At 34.9% G+C, this 19,806-nt stretch overlaps 1 pseudogene; it reads right to left on the reverse strand.

Moving 5' to 3' along the window:
- Positions 1–1,448: 1,448 nt before the first annotated feature.
- On the reverse strand, positions 1,449–2,924 carry LOC122749271 (annotated as a pseudogene).
- Positions 2,925–19,806: the final 16,882 nt, after the last annotated feature.

Raw genomic sequence — 19,806 nt, forward strand, 5'->3', positions numbered from 1 at the left:
ATGCATGTGTATATATCCCAAAATTAATGTGTATACATGTATATATGTTTATATCTTGTTCAAGTAACAAATATATTTGAGTTTATTATAGATCCTTTATTATATATAATTATTATTAATATTGAGCTGATATTCTAATAAATCTTATACACAATAATTCCTTTTTAATATATTTTATTTCCCCCAAATTCATGTTAAAATATTTAAATTTTTTAAAAACGTTTTGAGTTCCAAATTCTATCCTTCTCTCCCCTCCCTCCCTTTCCCCTCCTTGGGATAGTAAGTAATCATATATAGGTTATACATGTACAGTCATGCAAAACATTTCCATATTAGTCATTTTGTATAAGAAGATTCAAATAAAGAAAAAAATAAAATTTTTAAATAGCATACTTTAGTCTATATTGAAACAATTTCAGTTCAGTGGATAGTTTGCTTCATTTTAGTCTTTTATATTGTCTTGGATAATTATATTATTGAGAATAGCTAAGTCATTCACTGTTCTTCATCATATAATATTGTTGTTTCTTTGTACAAAATTTTCCTGGTTCTGCTCACTTTACTTTGCATCAGTTTATGCAGGGTTTTTCAGGTTTTTCTCAAATCATTCTGCTTGTCATTTCTTTTAGAAGAATAATATCCTGTCACAATCATATATCACAGCTTGTTCAGCCATTCCCCAATTGATGGGCAGATATCCCTTTGATTTCCAATTCTTAGCCACTACAAAAAGAGGTGCTACAAATATTTCTGTACAAATATATTTTTTCCCTTTTTATGTTTTTGGGATATTTATTATATGTAAGATTTTTTTTCATTTTATAGCAAATCTCCCAGAAAAAATAGTAGTAAAAGTCAGACCTATCTCCTTTTTCTTCCTTTTCCACAATAGCAGCAGGAGTGGTCACCCAGCCTGACCTGTTTCCCTAGCCCTTGGCAAAGGTGAACAGCCAAGGTTAGGGACACATAATCTGTGTAGCTAGGCAGACAACTAAAACTGTTAGTCATGGATGTAGCCAGGGAATCCAGCAGCCTAGTGCCCCACAGAAGGCAGACTGGGGGAGCCAGTGCCACTGTGCCCACTGGGCCTGAGCTACAAGGGAGGAAATAAAAGAAAAACATTGTGTGAGGAGGGCAGACCCCAGTTAATCCATAGAAACCCTTGCCATTATGTCTATGGGATAAAACTCTACTGACAAGATGTTCATTGGGGCAGCAAGTAGGTAGTTCCAAGGCCCAGTCGGAAGGAGGCATCACTATATTGAAAGATGAAGCCTTCCAGGCCCATGTAGAGGGAAGCAAACTGGACCTCTAGAACTAGAGTGACATAGGGAATGTGTGCTTAGTGATGAACTTAATAAGGTCCAGATAGGGATAACCCACAATCACATATTTGTGCTTATCTGTGACTGGCTGTTGGCTGCCATTAGATTACACTGGTTCACTTCTCAAAAAGAACACTTGACATGGAACTGGCTGCACTGCATGGCTAAAGGTACATTCATCGCTTTGGCATGACATTGGGAATTCTTTGCAAATGAACATTGAATTCTCAAAAAAGGTGCTATACTGATCCATATCTCAAGCATGCAGAATATTGCTATGGCAGTCTTTTCAAACACTGATGAGCCCCTCTAGCACTAACTTTGTTAGTTCATTTTCTAGGATATCCATAGTGATATTGAAGTCCATGGCTTTCTCATGCATTTTAGGAGAGACATATGGACTGAAATACTGGATGAGAGCTATGTTTTGCACATGAGTATAGAGGGTCCTGATGTGTTTGTGTGTGTGTGTGGGGGGCAGGTCAAAGGCATGATTAGCGGCAAATTATACTTCATTTCATTCAGTGTCTTCAGGTATAAGACAGATTTGGATTCATAGATTTTGAAGATGATTTTGTGAACCTGTTCTTTCAGCTTCAAGAGCAATTTGAAGGAGTTACTCTAGATAACATTGCTCAGTAGCTCTGTTGATGAAAGGCAGCTAGGGAAGAGATCACAATATACAACCACAATACTAGGGGATGATAGTAGGTTAGGGAAATCACAGTGATCAAATGAAACCAGCAGAAAACACTTGGCTGCCTGCTTCTATTTTCTTTTTTTTAATTTCTTTTTTTTTTTTTGGTGAGGCAATTAGGGTTAAGTGACTTGCCCAGGGTCACACAGCTAGTAAGTGTTAGTGTCTGAGGCCAGATTTGGACTCAGGTCCTCCTGAATCCAGGGCCAGTGCTCTATCCACTGCACCACCTAGCTGCCCCACTTATCTTTTGAAGTAGCCATCTCAGCCAGACCTTCTTCATACTTGAGCTACATGAGGATGGTCTGAATCTGGCTCTCTTTTCCCTTGCTGCTTGATTATGTTGAGGCACTTACCTATAAGTTTGACACCGGTACTAGTCCCAGTATGTAACACTTGAGGGCATTACTGAGATCACCACAGTGGAAGTAATGGTTACCCAGGTTATCATGCCCTTGCCTGATGCTTTCCTTAATGGAGTCCCTTTGTAGTTCTTCATGTCTGATCCAACTTTTCCAGTTTTACTGGTACCTTCTTTTCAGTGGCTTCATCCAGGAATGGGGGATCCACCTCTTAGGGTCAGCAACACGAACTTTCTTTAGCTCTGTGGTGACCTCAAAGAACTGCTGGTGGTATGCCTTATAAACATCCACATTGAAAGTCCTCTGCACAAATTACAATGCCATACTCAAGGCCTATAGCTAAAGTTGTGGGCAGTGATCTGCAAGAAATTGAATCTGCCCAATGGGTATCAGCCCACCATAACTAGCTACCTACTTTTTTAGATGTATGGTGGGATTTTTTACCACACAGTTGATATCTGCTGCATTCTGCTGATCCTTTCAAGAATCAACATCAATCAGCATGGGTTCTACTGCCCCATGCAAATTAAACAATTGAATTGGTAGCTTCCTCCTACCCTGTTCCACATGTAGGTCATCTCTCTAATGGTAGCATTGCAGGTGTCACCTGTGAGAATCTTTAGGGCAGGAGAAGCTTGGCATTTACAATACATATAGAAACTGCTACTCCTAGGTGTAAATGAACCCTTCCTGCTTAAATCATGAAAATGTTTTTCCTTTTCTATTTTACCTACAGACTTTCATGTCTCTAACCATCATTGAGAAATGTCTTAGTGAAAGGAAATTTCATACTTGAACAGCCATTTCCCCTAACAATAGAAATATACCTAGGGATTGCTTAAATGGCCTACACAGAGACTAATCACATAATACTCCTTACTTGGAATGCCTTCTTTAGCCACTTCTGAATCATCCAAATTGGTCAGAGACCTTAGAGTATGCATCAGCCTTGGAGGAGAAAAACAAAAGTGCCCTAGTGCCTAATTTCCCATAAAGCTTTTTTACACCCCTCACAGGCTGGCCATCAATTGCCTTCTTAGCAAAGCTATATTTTAGTAGCTATAGTCAAAGCACCCTCTTGGGGATTTTGTCATCTTCTTCTGTTTACCTAGCAAGGCAATAGTGGGCTTCATGACTTCTCCTATTCTTAGAGCATCTATTTGAACTGACAGCAATATTTGATCAAAATCCAATTATACTCACCTCCTTCTCAATTATAATGAATTGACCAGCCTACACAGTCATAAAGATATGTTAATCAATTGGTGAAATTTGATCAGGGGGTCAGGAAAATTGTACTTACTTTTAGTTAGGTTTCACAAATATATTTATTGATGAATCAAAATTTTAAGATTTACTTTCTACTTTCATTCCTGAAATATTCAGATAAATTTTTGCATCAGCAACATATGGAGTAGCATTGGCTTTCTTTCCCTTAGGTTGTTGTTATTCTAATAATTTTGAATTTTGTTGACTATAGGGAAAGTATTTGAATCAAAGTAGTTTGCTTTAATCTGTTTGTAATCCTGAATAGGTGACATAAATTGACCAATTCTCCACTTTCTTTGCGGAGGAAAGATAATTTCTTTCTTAATACATAGAAGGGACAATGTTTTTTGCATTCCAACTGATGTTTTCAATGCTCTGGAATGAACCAAGCTATTTTGCTTCTATTATATTAACATTACTGGAGAGTCATGCCCTTATGGCTCAATAATTGTTGTGACTAAGTGCTGTTTCTTTTCAACATCTCAAAACAAGAGAATTATGTCAAAGAGCAATCTAATTTACCAATAATAAATTACTAAGGGCATGCTATTTATCGAGTGCTGGGGAAACAAAGGTAAAAAGGAAATTTCCCCTGACCTCAATGAACTTATACTAGATGGAAACAGCATGTATGCATATTTGGTAGTGTTGCATAGTGAAGAAAGGTCTGAACATGGAGTCAAGAAGACCTGAATTCAAATTTTGCCTCAGATACTTACTAGTTGTTTCTTCCTGCACAAGTTACTTAAGCTTTTTGGGCCTCAGTTTCCTTACATATAAAATGAAAGTTTTGTTCATGACTATATCTAGGCTCCCTTCTGGTTTTAAATCTGAAGGTCTGTGATGCTGTACAGTATAAATATATAGAAAGTAAAGTCATGAGAGAATTCATTAGAGAGAAAGCACTAATGATAGCTGGGAGATTCTAGGAGGTGGGATAAGACACACAAAAATAATAACAGAATTGGGTATTAAAAGAATTTTGAGAGTCACTAAATGTAAAAAATAAAATAAACTCCCTTAAAAGTTGAAGATTGTTGCAGAGAATATCTTACAAAGAACATATAATAGAAAGTGAAGCGAAATGAATGAAGGAATGAATGAATAAAAAGCACTGTATAATAAATAGTATAAGGGAAAGGAAGGATGTTTCTGAAAGAAAAGGAAAACCATATAGAGCCTCCCAGAAGATATCATGGAAATTCAAAGTGGTTTTGAAAAATACAACTTGATAAGACAAATAAAAGAAATAGCATCTACTAAAATAGACAAAAGTATAAAAAGAACACAAAAAGGCAGACACAAGACATCACATATTTATATATTTAATGGAGAATTATAATAAATCAGTGGACTTTGAGGACTAGATGGAGTTCAAAAATGGAGAGATGACAACAAATAACAGAACAACAGAAATAATAGCATAGTAGGAAGAAGATTTGATATCTCTATATCCAAGAAACAGAACTAGAGGGTAAAACTTGGAAAAGCAACATCAAATTATTGATCTTACAACACACCACAATAAATCCCAAATACAAAAGTGGTGTAATTTTTTAAATTCCCACCATAAAACATTTAGTGGAGGACCAAAGTTATACATTTCACAAGTGGAAATAGGAGAAGAATAAATGAGTAGCTATGAAATAGAAAATAAAATAAAAGACGCGATGAATAATCTCAATTACAGAAAAATATATAATACCTTGAACAAGGCAACTCAGTGCAGCTGTAATAAGAGGAAATCATAAAGACTGCTTTCTTTCCTCTTTTTTAAACATTTTATAATCTCTAATAAGGAAGTCTGGTATCTAAACTCTATAAGGAATTATATATATATATGTGTATGTATAATGTATGTATGTATGTATATATGTATGTATCCACATTATTAAGGTCTTTCAAGAATATAAGCATTCAAAAATATTAAAATGCATTCTTGAAGAAAATAAAAGTACAAACTGCCAACAAACAATGATAAATTATTCAAGTTGGGTATGGTAGTTTATGCCTGCAATCACTCCTACTGGAGGAGGCTAAAATTAATGGATCACTTGAGTAAAACTATAATAGGACTAAAGCTGATCAGTTTTCTGGATGAAGCCTAGTTCCAAGAGACTGCCTAAGGAGACACAAACCATTTCAACGTTGCTGAACAGAGCAAGTTAAACTTTCTGCATAAATACTCATTTAGATTTGGCCTGTGAGTCACTGCCAAACTTCCAGCTCAAGTGAGATAGAGAGACCATTTCACAAATAAATGTACAAACAAATAAATAAATGATTTTAAAAGTGTTTAAAATGATTGACAGAAATTAAAATAAATATGAAATATCACTTCCCCATATGGAATTAGAGTTAAAAAATGGAAGATACATGGGTAGTGAAGGGTGGGGAAGAAGGAAAGCTTCCACCTTCTAGTGAATCTTTGTCATATTTTTCTGGCCATTTTGAAAACAAATTTCTAGTCATGTAAGAAACATTACAGAGTTGTCCATAAAAAAGGAAGGGGTGAAAAGGATTATGAAGAATGGCAGCAATGATAGAAAAATTGTTTTTCCTCATGAAAAATGAATTTCTGAGTAAACTTAGTTGTCATGTTTTTTTTGTTTTTTTTGTTTGTTTTTGTTCTTTTTTTTTTTAATCTCAGTTTGGGTTAAACATATAAATTGAGCTTGCTTCACTCCTGATTCCTAAGCCACACTATTACTGTTTATTTCTGTTATTTCCTCCTTCCAAGGCTTATGACCATTTCTCACTCTATGCTCAAGTCCCTTCCTTAATCTACCTTTCATCCTTATGTCCCCAGATTGTGTTAATTGATATTAATTGATACCTGTTTTCACAGCCTGCAAGCAGTCCATGAACCATTATGCTTCTGAGAGTAAATCTTAACACTGGGTATAGATTCTGGGAAGTAGAATGTTCTGCTTGCTGTGATCTTGAACAGAAGTTTCCCACAGAAGAAATCTCTAGGTGGCACAGTGGATAAAGCACCATCCCTGGACCCAGGAGTCTCCAAGCCCAAATCTGTCCCCAGACAATAAGACACCCCACACTGCCTGCCCCACAAAAAAACAAGGATAAACAGAAAACAAATGCTTTACAGATATCAGCCTTTCATATTCAGTTCAGACCTGTTTCTTCTGTCTAAATGTGTTCCTTTAAGCTACCCTAAAAACTGAGGAAAGTTCTTATGAGTTCGAAGTATTATCTTCCCATGTAGGAATGTAAACAGTTTAGTCTTTTAATATCCAACATGATTTCTTTTTTCCTGTTTACCTTTTTATTCTTCTCTATGTTCTTGTATTTGAATGTCAAATTTTCTATTCAGGTCAGATCTTTTCATCACAAACGCCTGAAAGTCCTCTTTTTCATTGAAATCCTATTTTTTTTCCTCTATAAGATTGTACTCCATTTTGCTGGGTAGGTGATTGTTGGCTATAGTCCCAGTTTCTTTGTCCTCTGGAGTATCATACTCCATGCCCTCCATTCCTTTAATGTAGATGCTGCTAGGTCTTGCTTTACCTATATTGTAGCTCCACAGCTAGCCACTTGCAATATTGTCTCATTGACCTGGGAGCTCTGGAATTTGGCTATAATATTCCTGGAGGTTTTCCTTTTAGGGATCTTTTCAGGAACTGATTGGTGGAGTTCTTTCAATTTCTATTTTACCTTCTGCTTCTGGAATATCAGGGCATTGTTGCTGACAATTTATAAGAAGATGCTGTCTAAACTTTTATTTTGATCATAGTTTTTTGGTGGTCCAGTGATTTTGCAATATCTCCTCCTGGTTCTATTTTCCAGGTAAGCTTTTTTTCCAAGGAGTTATTTTCATGTTGCCCTATATTCTTTTATTCTTTTGGATTTTCTTTACTGTGTCTTGGTTTCTCATAAGTCACTAGCTTCCATTTGTTCAATCCTAATTCTTAGGCATTTATTTTATTCTTAGAGCTTTTGTATCTCCTTTTCCATTTGGTTTTTCAAGCTGTTGATTTTTTTTCTCATGACTCTCTTGCATCACTCTAATTTCTCTTTCCATTCTTTCCTCTCCATCTCTAAATGTTCCTTCTATCTCTCCTACTTTATCTTCAAAGTCTCTTTTGAGAGCTTCCATGGCCCAAGACCAATTCATATTTTTCTTGGAAGCTTTGGATGTAGTGGCCCTGAGGTTGTTATCCTCTTCTAAGGGTGAACCTTGATCTTCCATGTCACTAAAGAAACTTTCTATAGTTCTCAACTTTCTTTGCTTGCTTCTCTTACAGTCTTTTACTTGACTTTTAACTCTTTCTTACAGTGGGGCCTTACTTCTATGCTATACTGTCCCAAGCTTCAGAGGGTCCCAGTTGTTTCAGCTTGAGGGAGGGGAGGTTTTTCCTCTTGTCTGACCTGTTTTCTGGTGTGAAGATAACTTCAAGCCAACTTTCTGATTAACCAGCCAGCAAAACTTTATCTTCCATGATGGTTTTTACTTCATGGAGGGCCTGTGACCCTCCCCCAACTGGGCCTCCTGCTACTCAAGATTTTTTTCCTGGTTCCCTGCTAGGGTGGGATAGTGGAATTCCTCCTTAGGTTCCTCAGACACCCCATCCTCCTCTCCCCCAGCTGTTCAGCCCCCTCACCCAACCACAAGCTTGGTTCCAGGAGACAAGGGCACTGCAGGTGATTTGGAGGCTTGGGATCATTTCCTCAGGTGCAGAGTGCCTAGGGTCTCTGTTAGCATGATCGTGGGATTGGATTCTTCTGGCAGCCCAGCATGGCCCTCTCTCATCTCTCTTTTTCTGGAAAATAATATCAGCCTATCTTTTTGTGGGTTTTGCTCCTCCAGGGGTAATTTTACTGCTGTTTTTGGGGCAATGTGTCAGGAGATATGTGCATTTAATGTCCTCTATAGGTTTCCTTTAATCTGCAAATAAATTATTCATTTGATCCTTGTAGACCTGTGTGTTTGTAAGGGCAGTTAATGTATAGAATATATATTGTGTACAATTTCTTGAAGTCAGTGGCTTCAACAAATAAAGTTAACAATCCAGGAAATGAAAACTACTCAAAACTTAGATAGGGTTTTCATGACAAGATAGAGACTGACAAAAAAGAGGACAGGTAAATTATTATTTTTTTTTTTGCAGTAAGTATGCAGTATATGTATATAAGAAATGAATAATTGCATTTATTAAGTTATTGAATATTTACCTACAGTATAGTAGAGTGGGATATATTAGAATATATTTTGAAGGACTAAATCTCAATATTGCTTAATACTATACTATAAAGGACATAGGTTTCTCAGTATTTAGTTAATAGATGCAGGACATCAATATATCTGAGATCCCAAATTTATTCCTAAAGCTTTATTTTTGATATTATGCTTGATTTGTCATTTTAGAAATAGATTTTACATCCTTAATCTAATATTTTAATTTTAATTTTGAACAGTTTTCAGTATAATTTAAGCACTTCACTCCCTATGAATTATTTTCTGTTCTACCAGATATTAATAATTCCCTCAATCCACAAGGTTATCTTGGGTATGCTTGTAAATGCCATTTTATATATTTACATATGTGTATGTTATCACCACTCTTCCTTGAGAATACTATTTCTTTGGAAGAAGGTCCTATTTCACTTTTGTCTTTGTATCCATAGTACCTAGCCCTGTGTCTAGAATATAATTGTTATTTAATACTTATATATTAATTGCCCAGTCTTCCCCTGAAGTCCTTCTCTGATACTTCATCCTTGTTCGAATGGCTCCTAATGGCTATGCAGTGAAGACAAAGTCATTCAGTTCCTCTTAAGTTAGAAAGACCTCAAATATAGGCCCAGAAAGGGTCAGTAAATATGTCATACGAGGACCAAGTATCTTATTAATAATTAACCATAGTATATGAATTGGGAGTGATGGGGTAGAAACAGTAATTCAAAAACACCTTAAATTAAAATGCAGAGGTGTTGAAATTTGCATAATCTCATCACAGCATTTCTATACAGATGAGGAATAGTGCTATACTAATTTTTCTGTTTTGTCATATATTTTAAAAATGCTCATTCAAATGAAATAGGATATCGTGAACATTTACTAAGAAATGTAACAGTGAAGTTTTAATATGGTTGAGTAAATCTTGATGCAAATTCATAAAGTAATGCTTGAGAGTTGGAAAATTGTTTTGTGTTTTTTAACATCCATTATCTTCTCTCTAAAACAAGGGAAGCTATTTCAAATATAATCTTCCTTCTAGTGTTAGATTGTATGACAGTGAATCATCAAGCATCAAACTCTCTAAAATATTAAAGTTGAGTCTTCCAAAGGAAAGTGAAGGGTCTCATAATATGGATGAGGAAACCACAAAATCTTATACATGAATTAAGCACAAGAAATGATGCTATCAGATGCTTTTATGACTAGAAAATTTGTTGTGTAACAAAAGTAATGCATAACTGGTAAATAATCTTGATGAATCTTTGGGATTCTCACAAAGGCAGGAGATTTGTCATCAGACCTCTAAAGTTTTAGGCATAATCCATCTAGTGTTATCTGCAATAGGGAGATTGTAGATGACTTGTCATTTGTTACACTTTAAGGCATACCTTTATCAATGAGTTCATGTATCTATTGAAGTAACTTATAATTCATTCTATTCTCATTGCTTCTTTGGGGCAGAAGAGGAGATATCTCAGAAGACAGTTAAATAATAGAACAATGACTTGAAAATCAGAAAAGAACTTTATTCCTGACAAATATGTAGAAATACAATTATAAATAAATGTTCTACTGAAATAAAGCTTTCATTTCAACAGACTGGAATTAAATTGGGGGAATTGTGCGTGTAAGGAATGAAATAAATACACCCAGAATTTTTTTTTAATCACCACCTAAACATAGAAATATAGAAATATAGGTAGCAATTGGTTTAATTGGATTGTGAGTACATGAAGGGTAGTAGTGTGAGATGTTTAGAAAGGTAACTTGGAGAACATGGATAGCATTAAAATTCTGGATCAGGATTTTGAACATCATTTTAGTAGGGCATGGAGAGCTGAGGAAGGTTTTTGAATAGGAATGTAAAATGATCACATCTATGAAAGATGAAGGACTTAATGAATCGTCCACAAGCATTATGGTTGACTCTGGGGTTGCTCAAAGGAATGAAAATTATTATTATTAATATTATTATTATTATTTATAGTAGTAGTAGTAGTAGTAGTAGTAGTAGTAGTAGTAGTAGTAGTAGTAGTAGTAGTAGTAGTAGTCATAGTAGTAATCTTGGAAACTAGAATCAAACTTCCTGAAAGCAGGTATAGAACTGATAAGTGTAACTTACAGGGATACAGATTTAGATCAATAGAAAGAATAATTTCCTAAGAATTAGTAATATTTGAAAATAGATTAAGGAACTTTGTGAGTTAATAGGTTACTTGCCACTTGAGATTTTCAAGGAAAGATTGAACAGTCAAATATGGAGATTATAGAGATAATGCATCAGGTTAGTGAATTAGAGGTCTAGTTTTCCTTCTTATTCCCATATTCTTTTATTCCTTTATTTTATAATAATCTTATTTATAACATGAAATGAAGGGCTGAATATTTTGATTTTATAAGGCTATTATATAATATATAAGAAAAGAGAAAATGAGGATTCCAACTGGAGTAGTCAATATTTCAAGAGAAATTTTATAGAAGGAATTATTAGGAATTATCAAATGATTACCTGTAAGAGGAAAATAAAACAACAGCAGAAGGTAAATAGTCAAAATTCTATAGAAATTGGGAAAGCTTTTATATAGTATTGAAGGACATAATGTTATATTCAGTGGAAGTCGTAGTTTTGTGTGTGTGTGTTTCTAAAAATAAAGTGAATTATTTTCTCTCATAGATCATGTTGGTTGTTGTATGCATAGAATAAAATATATGGAACACAGGTGAATATACGTAGATACATATTTATACAAATACATGCATATATGAAATTCAGTTTTTTCTCTCTCCTATAGAAAACAGAATCCATAAAAGGATAAGTTGCTTTTTGTTATTTTGCAGTCTTTTCTTATGTCAGTGATCCTAATAATATTATCATGTTCCATAAGAAACAACACAATCTTAATTAGAAACAAGTATCACAAATGTACATAACATTTTAATAAGTTAAAATAATTATTGATTTTATCATCTGTAACAGACACTTTCTAGGGAATAGTATAGCATTAAAGCATTAAAGAGCCTCAGTGAGTTAATATATGCTACATGGCAGCTCAGGTTTTTATGTTGACATAGATTTTTAAACTTCAGAGCAGCTCTGGCCTAGAGAAAAGAAAGTCCAATTAATACAAAAATGTTGCATAAGTAATTTTCCATAACTCACTTTCTTTAGTCTCATCTCAGTCTAGTTAAATCATTTTTCTTGCATGCTTGCTATATCCATGAATTCTGTGGCTAATTCTATTGTCCTTTAACCTTTGGAGTTTTTTCAGCAAAATCCTTACCTCGTCTCATTTCTTACCTTAACTATGTAAAAAAAAAAAATCTTCCTTTGCTCTTTTACCCTGCTTCTTTCTATTTGTGATTATTTCCATTTCCACATTTCCATACTTTTCTCCTTGCCTTAAGCAGGGCAATATTTCCTCTCCTAATTCTTCCAGCAAATTCACCTCTTCCCTTTCTGATGTGTAATTTGTGTTTGTATTAACCTTATGAAACACTAAGTAGAATCTAGTTCTCAAGTAATTAAAATAATTAAAGATAAAATAAATAACAGTGCAGATAGTTTTTACTTTGGAAATTCTGTTTCTGAAAAAGCATTGCTTTTGTCCTAAATATTTCCAACATCTAAATGTTTTAACAATTTAAAAATAAAACTCTCAGCTTTTTTCCCTGCCTTTATCACTCAGTGTTACAAAAACATTTTCATTAATACTTCATGACAAATAACATATTTCAAGAAATAATTACTGATTTCAACCCACTGACTGTTGAGGCATTTTAAAAAGGAACAAATTTAACATTACTCAAGATTTAATTAACAAAAAATAATTGAAGAGAATGCTCCTTTTCAGCTATCTCTAATCAGGCTGTCTGGTTTTTGAAGGTCAAAAGGAAGGAAATAATAGAAATGAAGCTAGCCAATCAGCAGAAACAGTGATGTTAATACAAGGTTGAAAATAATTATAAGTGGTAGCAGGAGAATATTAAATGAAATGTGACTATCTAACTTTCCCTAGATTTGTTATGGTGTTAAATGACACAAGGAATGGAATGAGACAAAATGCATTGCATACAAGTATGTCCTCAATACATATCTGATGAACAATGAATGACCGAATTTACATGTTGAACTTATTTTGAGAAATTTTATTTAGCAAGTTGATATGGCCCTGAAATGACCACCAAGCTCCAAGCAACTATATCTTATTTCAATGAGCTCATGTTTTTTATAGCAGGATCATGTACACAATATATACAATTTGTATAAGCAGAGTAATGAGTTCCATTCGTATTTTTTTATGTCCTGATCTGTAATTTCATTGGTGTTGGAACTCCATTTTAATATACTACCACCCACTTATGTTGATCCGAAGCTTCTCTATAATTTACCATTTTAATAGTTCCTTGAATTGGGATGCTAATATATTAATGACTGAATTTTTGTTCAAAAAATTATGTTATAGGCAGACCTAAAGCTAGACCTTCTTTTCAACAGGACTTGCTTCTCTGGTGTTATATGTCAATCAGGCCTCATGGATAGCCATAAAAGTATTTAGAGTATGAAAGTTTTCAAGAGGCAGCTACTGTATGGAAAGTAGTAGATCAGTCAGATCCTATTTGTTCATAATAAATAAGAAAATGAGGGATGGTAACTCTGAGCTGATGGAACAGGAAAGAAAACACATGGAAACCACATAGAAAGATTCGGAAGTTTCAAGTAAATTTATAGCAAAGGCAGTTGTTCAGGCAGTAGTCACTATTTCAGGGGGAAAAAAAAAAACAGACCTTATAAATGACTCACTAGCTAAAATTGGATTCTATCTATCCAATTTTCAGCTAGATTCCCCCCCGCCCTTTTTCCCCCAGTGAAAGTATTTTTAAATGCTCTCAAACTATCAAAGGAAATGTCTTCAGTTATGCATTCAGGCTCCAAGATCCACTAAAAAATGGTATCCTGCTTCCTCTCTGTTCTGTCAGCATAAGTAAAAATTGTGGTACTTAACAGTTGTTTCTGAGATATTTGAAATTTTAAAAAGAAATTCCAGGAAGCCACAGACTACTGAGTAAAATGAAAACCAAAGAGGAAGAATCCATGGTTTTCTGGCTAAAGTTTAACTCTCTAATGACAGAACAGGTCAATTGATCATTGGACCTTCATTATGTTATCATTAGCTCATCCTCTTAATGACATAGCAGAGTATTGACAGTGCTGACCTCTCTGGAGCTGGTTCAGCATAGGGAAAAAAAAATTTTTTTTTTAAATTAAAGTAAATAGGCTTTTCCTTGCTAAGAAGGAAAGGCTTTATCAAGCCTTTTCTAAGGGTACTTAATGGAAGAAAGGAGTTATAGGAATAACTTTGTGGGGGTTGTATATTTAAGGTTATTTATGCAATGCACCATCTATTTAAAAATTGTCAGACCCTATAGACCCACATATACTCATTTCTAGAGTCTAGGCACCACTTATTTTGGTGGCTACATTTGCCCATGATTCTGTCTTCTAGTTCCATAAAGATTCTCATGACTTCTTCTTCTCTACCTCCATGTATTTTTTTTTAATTTTTTTTTTTTTAGTGAGGCAATTGGGGTTAAGTGACTTGCCCAGGGTCACACAGCTAGTTAAGTGTTAAGTGTCTGAGGCCGGATTTGAACTCAGGTACTCCTGACTCCAGGGGAGTGCTCCATCCACTGCGCCATCTAGCTGCCCCACCTCCATGTATTTTTAACCTGCTTTTTTTAAGAGTTACATTGGTGAGGTGGAGCCAAGATGGTGGAGAGAAGCCAGCCTGTTGACTGAGCTCTCCTTTGTTTCCCGCAAAAAGAACATTTAATTAAGCTTCTGGAAAGATTCTGAAACATCAGAATCTGAAAAGAGACAGAGATACAGAATTTTCCAACCAGAGATAATTTAGAAGACTTCAGGAAAGGTCGGTCTCACTTAGACAAAAGGGAGGTGCAATGCACCATAGCGCAGTGCAAGCGTAGGGAAATGGGGCACATCAGCAGGATGCCTTAGGCCACAGCTGAGCAACTGAGGCCCCTGGATCCTGGCTCAACAAGCTGGTGGCACATGCAGGACAGTGGCAAAATCCACCTGCACCAGCCAAAAGGGCAGTTGCCAGCTAGTGGGCCATCCACAGGACAGGTGTGACAAGGCTGAGCCATCCCAGAGAGTGCCCAGGGCTGTGGGAAATCCACATGCCATAGAGGCCTCAGTGTAGAAAGCCAGTGACACAGCCCCTATATCCCAGCACAAGAAGCTTGAAACAGGGAACCTGGTGCCCCCAGAGCAGACCTCAACTTTAAAAAAAAAAATAAGCTGTAATATGAGTAAGAAACAAAAAAGAGCTCTTACCATTGAGAGCTTCTGTGTTAATAGGGAAGAGGCAAACACAAACTCAGATGAGGACAATACTCTCAAATTGCATAAATGTGAAGCCTCAAGAGGGAAGATGAATTGGTCTCAAGAATAAAAATCCTTCTTGGAAGAGCTCAAAAAGGATTTTAAAAATCAATTGAGAGAAATGAATGTAACAGAAGAAAATTATAAAAAAAGAATCAGCATCTTGGAAAAGGAAGCACAAAGATTGACTGAAGAAAACAATTCCTTAAAAAATTCATTTGACCAAATGGAAAATAAAAACAGTGCATAATCTCATTGAAGAAAACAATGTCTTAAAAATTAAAATTGGACAGTTAGAAGATATTTAATCCATGAAACAACAGGAATCAGTCAATAAGAATCAAAGGGATGAAAAAAGAGAAGAAAATGTGAAATACCTCACTGGAAAGACAATTGACCTGGAAAACAGATCCAGGAGAGACAATTTGAGAATCATTGGACTGCCTGAAAGCCATTTTCAGAAAAAGAGTCTAGACAACATATTCCAGGAAATTATTAAGGAGAACTGCCCTAATATTTTAGAATCAGAGGATAAAATTGTCATTGAAAGAATCCACCAATCACCTCCTGAAAGAGACCCCAAAAGCAAAACTCCAAGGAATATTGTAGCCAAACTCCAGAATTATTAGGTGAAGGAGAAAATACTCCAAGCAGCCAGAAAGAAACAATTTAAATATCATGGAGCCACAGTCATTATTGCTCAGGACCTGGCAGCTTCAACATTAAAGGATCAAAGGCTTGGAATATCATATTGTAGAAGGCAAAGGAGCTTAGATTGCAGCCAAGAATCTATTGCCCAGCAAAAATGTTCATTCTCTTTCAGGGGAAAAGATGGACATTAACAGAAATTGGGGACTTTCAAGGTATCCTGATGAAAAGACCAGAACTGAATAGAAAATTTAATCTTAACATACAAGACTGAAGTGAAGCTTAAACAGATAAACAAGGAGGAAAAAAGGATACTCAATAAGGTTAAAATGTTTACATCCCTACACAAGAAAATAATACTTATAGCTCTTGAGAACTATATAAGGATTTGGACAGACAGAACGATCATACACAGAGGATATAAATATAATTGTCTTTGATGTGATAATATAAAGAAAATTAAGGTGTTATAAAGGTAGTTTATGGAGAGAAGAGGAAAGGGGAGGTGGAATGGGGTGAATTACATTATATGAAGAAGTGCAAAAAATTTATTACAATAGCATGAAAGAAGGGAGAGGTGAACATTGTTTCAACCTTACTATTATTAGATTTGATTTAAAGAGGGAATAACATATATGTTCATTTGGATAAAGAAACTTAGCTTTTTTTAGGGAAGTAAAAGGGTAAGGGGAAAAGGGGAGGTGATAAAAGGGAGGGCAGAAACAAGGGAGAAATGTTTAAAGAAAAGGGAGGTGGGTGATAAAAGGGAGGGATGATTGGGGGATGCAGGGGTAAGAAGCAAAACCTTGGTGAGGAGGAATAGGGTGAAAGAAGAGAAATAGACAGCCAGTAATAATAACTATGAATGTAAAAGGGATAAACTCTGCCATAAAACAGAAGCAAAGAGCAGAGTGGATTAAAATTCAATATCCTAAAATATTTTGTTTACAAGAAATACATTTGAGGCAGAGAGATACACACAGAGTAAAGGTAAAAGTTTGGAGCAAAATATATTATGCTTCAGATGAAGTAAAAAAAAGCAGGGGTAGCAATCCTTATCTAAGACAAAGCAAAGGCAAAAACAGGGATGTCCATTATGACCTCTATTATTTAATATTGTACTAGAAATGCTAGTTTTAGCAATCAGAGAAGAAAAAGGAATTAAAGGAATTATAATAGAAAAAGAAGAAACAAAATTATCACTCTTTGCAGGTGATATGATGGTATACTTAGAGAATCAACAAAATAATTACTTGAAACAATTCACAACTTTAGCAAAGTAGCAGGATATAAAATAAATCCACACAAATCATCAGCATTTCTATACCTGACCAACAAAGTTCAGCAGCAAGAGATAGAAAGAGAAATTCCATTTAAAGTAATGGTAGATAATATAAAATACTTGGGAATCAACTTGCCAAGAGAAACCCAGGAACTCTGAACACAATTACAAAACATTTTTCACACAAATCAAATCAGATCTAAATAATTTTTAAAATATCAATTGCTCTTGGATAGGTTGAGCTAATATAATAAAAATGACAATCCTACCTAAATTAATTCACTTATTCAGTGCCATACCAATCAGACTCCCCAAAATTATTTTATATAGCTAGAAAAATAATAACAAAATTCATCTGGAAAAACAAAAGTTCAAGAATATCAATGAAAATAATGAAATAAATGCATAGGAAAGTGAGTTAGCTATACCAAATCTGAAGCTCTACTATAAAGCAGCAGTCATCAAAACTATTTGGTACTGGCTAAGAAATAGAGTGGAGGATCAATAGAATGGACTAGGCACAGGAAACACAGTAGTAAATGACTTTAGTAATGTACAGTTTGATAAACCCAAAAACCCCAACTCCTGGTATAGGAATTCAATATTTGACAAAAACTGCTGGGAAAACTAGAAAATAATATGGCAGAAATTAGGCATAGACTATCATCTTATACCTTATACTAAAATAAGGTCAAAATGTGTACATGATTTAGACATAAAAGGTGATACCATAGGTAAACTAGGAGAGGAAGGAATAGTTTACCTTTCTGATCTTTGCAAAGGAGAACAGTTTATGACCAAAGAAATAATAGAGAATATTACAAAATGCAAAATGGATGATTTTGATTACATTAAATTAAAAAAGGTTTTGTACAAATAGATGCAATGCATCCAAAATTAGAAGGGAGGCAGAAAGCTGGGAAACAATTTTTATGGCCAATACTTCTGATAAAGGCCTCATTTCTAACATATATAGGGAACTAAATCGAATTTATAAGAATCCACATCATTCCCTAATTGAAAAATGGTCAAAGGATATGAAAAACACAGTTTTCTGAATGAAAAAACTCAAAGCTATCTATTACCATGTGAAAAAATGCTCTAAATCACTATTGATTAGATAAATGCTAATTAAAACAACTCTGAGGTACAACCTGACACCCATCCGATTGGCTAAAATGACAAAAAAGGAAAATAACAAATGTTGGAGAAGCTGTGGAAAAAATGGAACACTAATGCATTGTTGGTGGAGCTGTGAAGTGATCCAAACATTCTGGAGAGCAGTTTGGAATTATGCCCAAAGGGCTATTAAACTGCATATCCTTTGACCCAGCAATACCACTTTTGGGTCTTTTTCCCAAAGACATCTTTAAAAAGGGAAGAGGACCCACATGTATAAAAATATTTATAGCTGTTCTTTTTGTGGTGGCAAGGAGTTGGAAATTAAGGGGCTACCCATCAACTGGAGAATGACTGAACACTTTGTGTTATATGAATGTAGTGGAATTCTATTGTGCTGTAAGAAATGATGAGCGGGAGGAGTTCAGAGAAACCTGGAAGGACTTGCATGAACTGATGAGGAGTGAGATGAGCAGAACTAGAAGAACACTGTAAACAGTATCATCAAAATTATGTGTTGATCAACTGTGATTGACTGGATTCTTCTCACCAATACATTGGTATAAGAAAGTTCCAAAGGACTCATGAGAGAAAAGGCTCTCCAAATCTAAGGAGAAAAAGAACCGTGGAATATGAATGCAGATTGCACCATACTATTTCTTTTTTTTTTTTTTTGGTGCTTTTGATCTGATCTTTCTCTTATAACATGACTAATGGAGAAATATGTTTAATGTTATTGTACATATCTAACCTATATTGGATTTTATGCTGTCTTGAGGAGGGGGGATGCAGAGGAGGGAGGGAGAAAATTTGGAAATTAGAAATCTTAGAAAAACAAATATTGAAAACTATCTCTACATGTAACTGGAAAATAATAAAATACTTTTATTATAAAAAAGAGTTACTTTGGTCTTTTTTGTGCGTGTGAGGCAATTGGTGTTAAGTGACTTGCCTAGGGTCACACAGCTAGTAAGTGTCAACTGTCTGAGGCTGGATTTGAACTCAGGTCGTCCTGAATCCAGGGCCATTGCTCTATCCACTGGGCCACCTAGCTGTCCCTACATTGGTCTTTGATTTCTCTCCTGGGCTTATTGAACCAACTTTTAAAGGTCACCTGGGGATGAGGTCTATCTTTTTAATTCTATGACTTTGTTTCCTTTATAATTCATTCAATGAATTAAATTACACTTTCATAGAGATCAAATTGCAAAAATTATGTTGAATTCAAGTCCTAAACTTTATGTTTATCCAGTCCCTTTGCTCTGATTAAGCATATGAAAGACTATATTATTTACAAAGACATTATAAATTCCTGGGGGAAAAAAGATTTTACTTTTTTTGTTTTTGTTGTTCTAATGGCTAGGACTGGGAATAATGAAAATTTCACAGCATAATTTTTTTGGTTAATTTTGTTGAAAGAACATTATAAAGATAGATCTGAAAGTTCAGTATTAACATCAAAAAAAAGGTTTAGATAGGTTTCAAATGTTTTTTAACCTTT

Source organism: Dromiciops gliroides, chromosome 1 (assembly GCF_019393635.1).
Source record: "Dromiciops gliroides isolate mDroGli1 chromosome 1, mDroGli1.pri, whole genome shotgun sequence".
NCBI classification, from domain to species: Eukaryota; Metazoa; Chordata; class Mammalia; order Microbiotheria; family Microbiotheriidae; genus Dromiciops; species Dromiciops gliroides.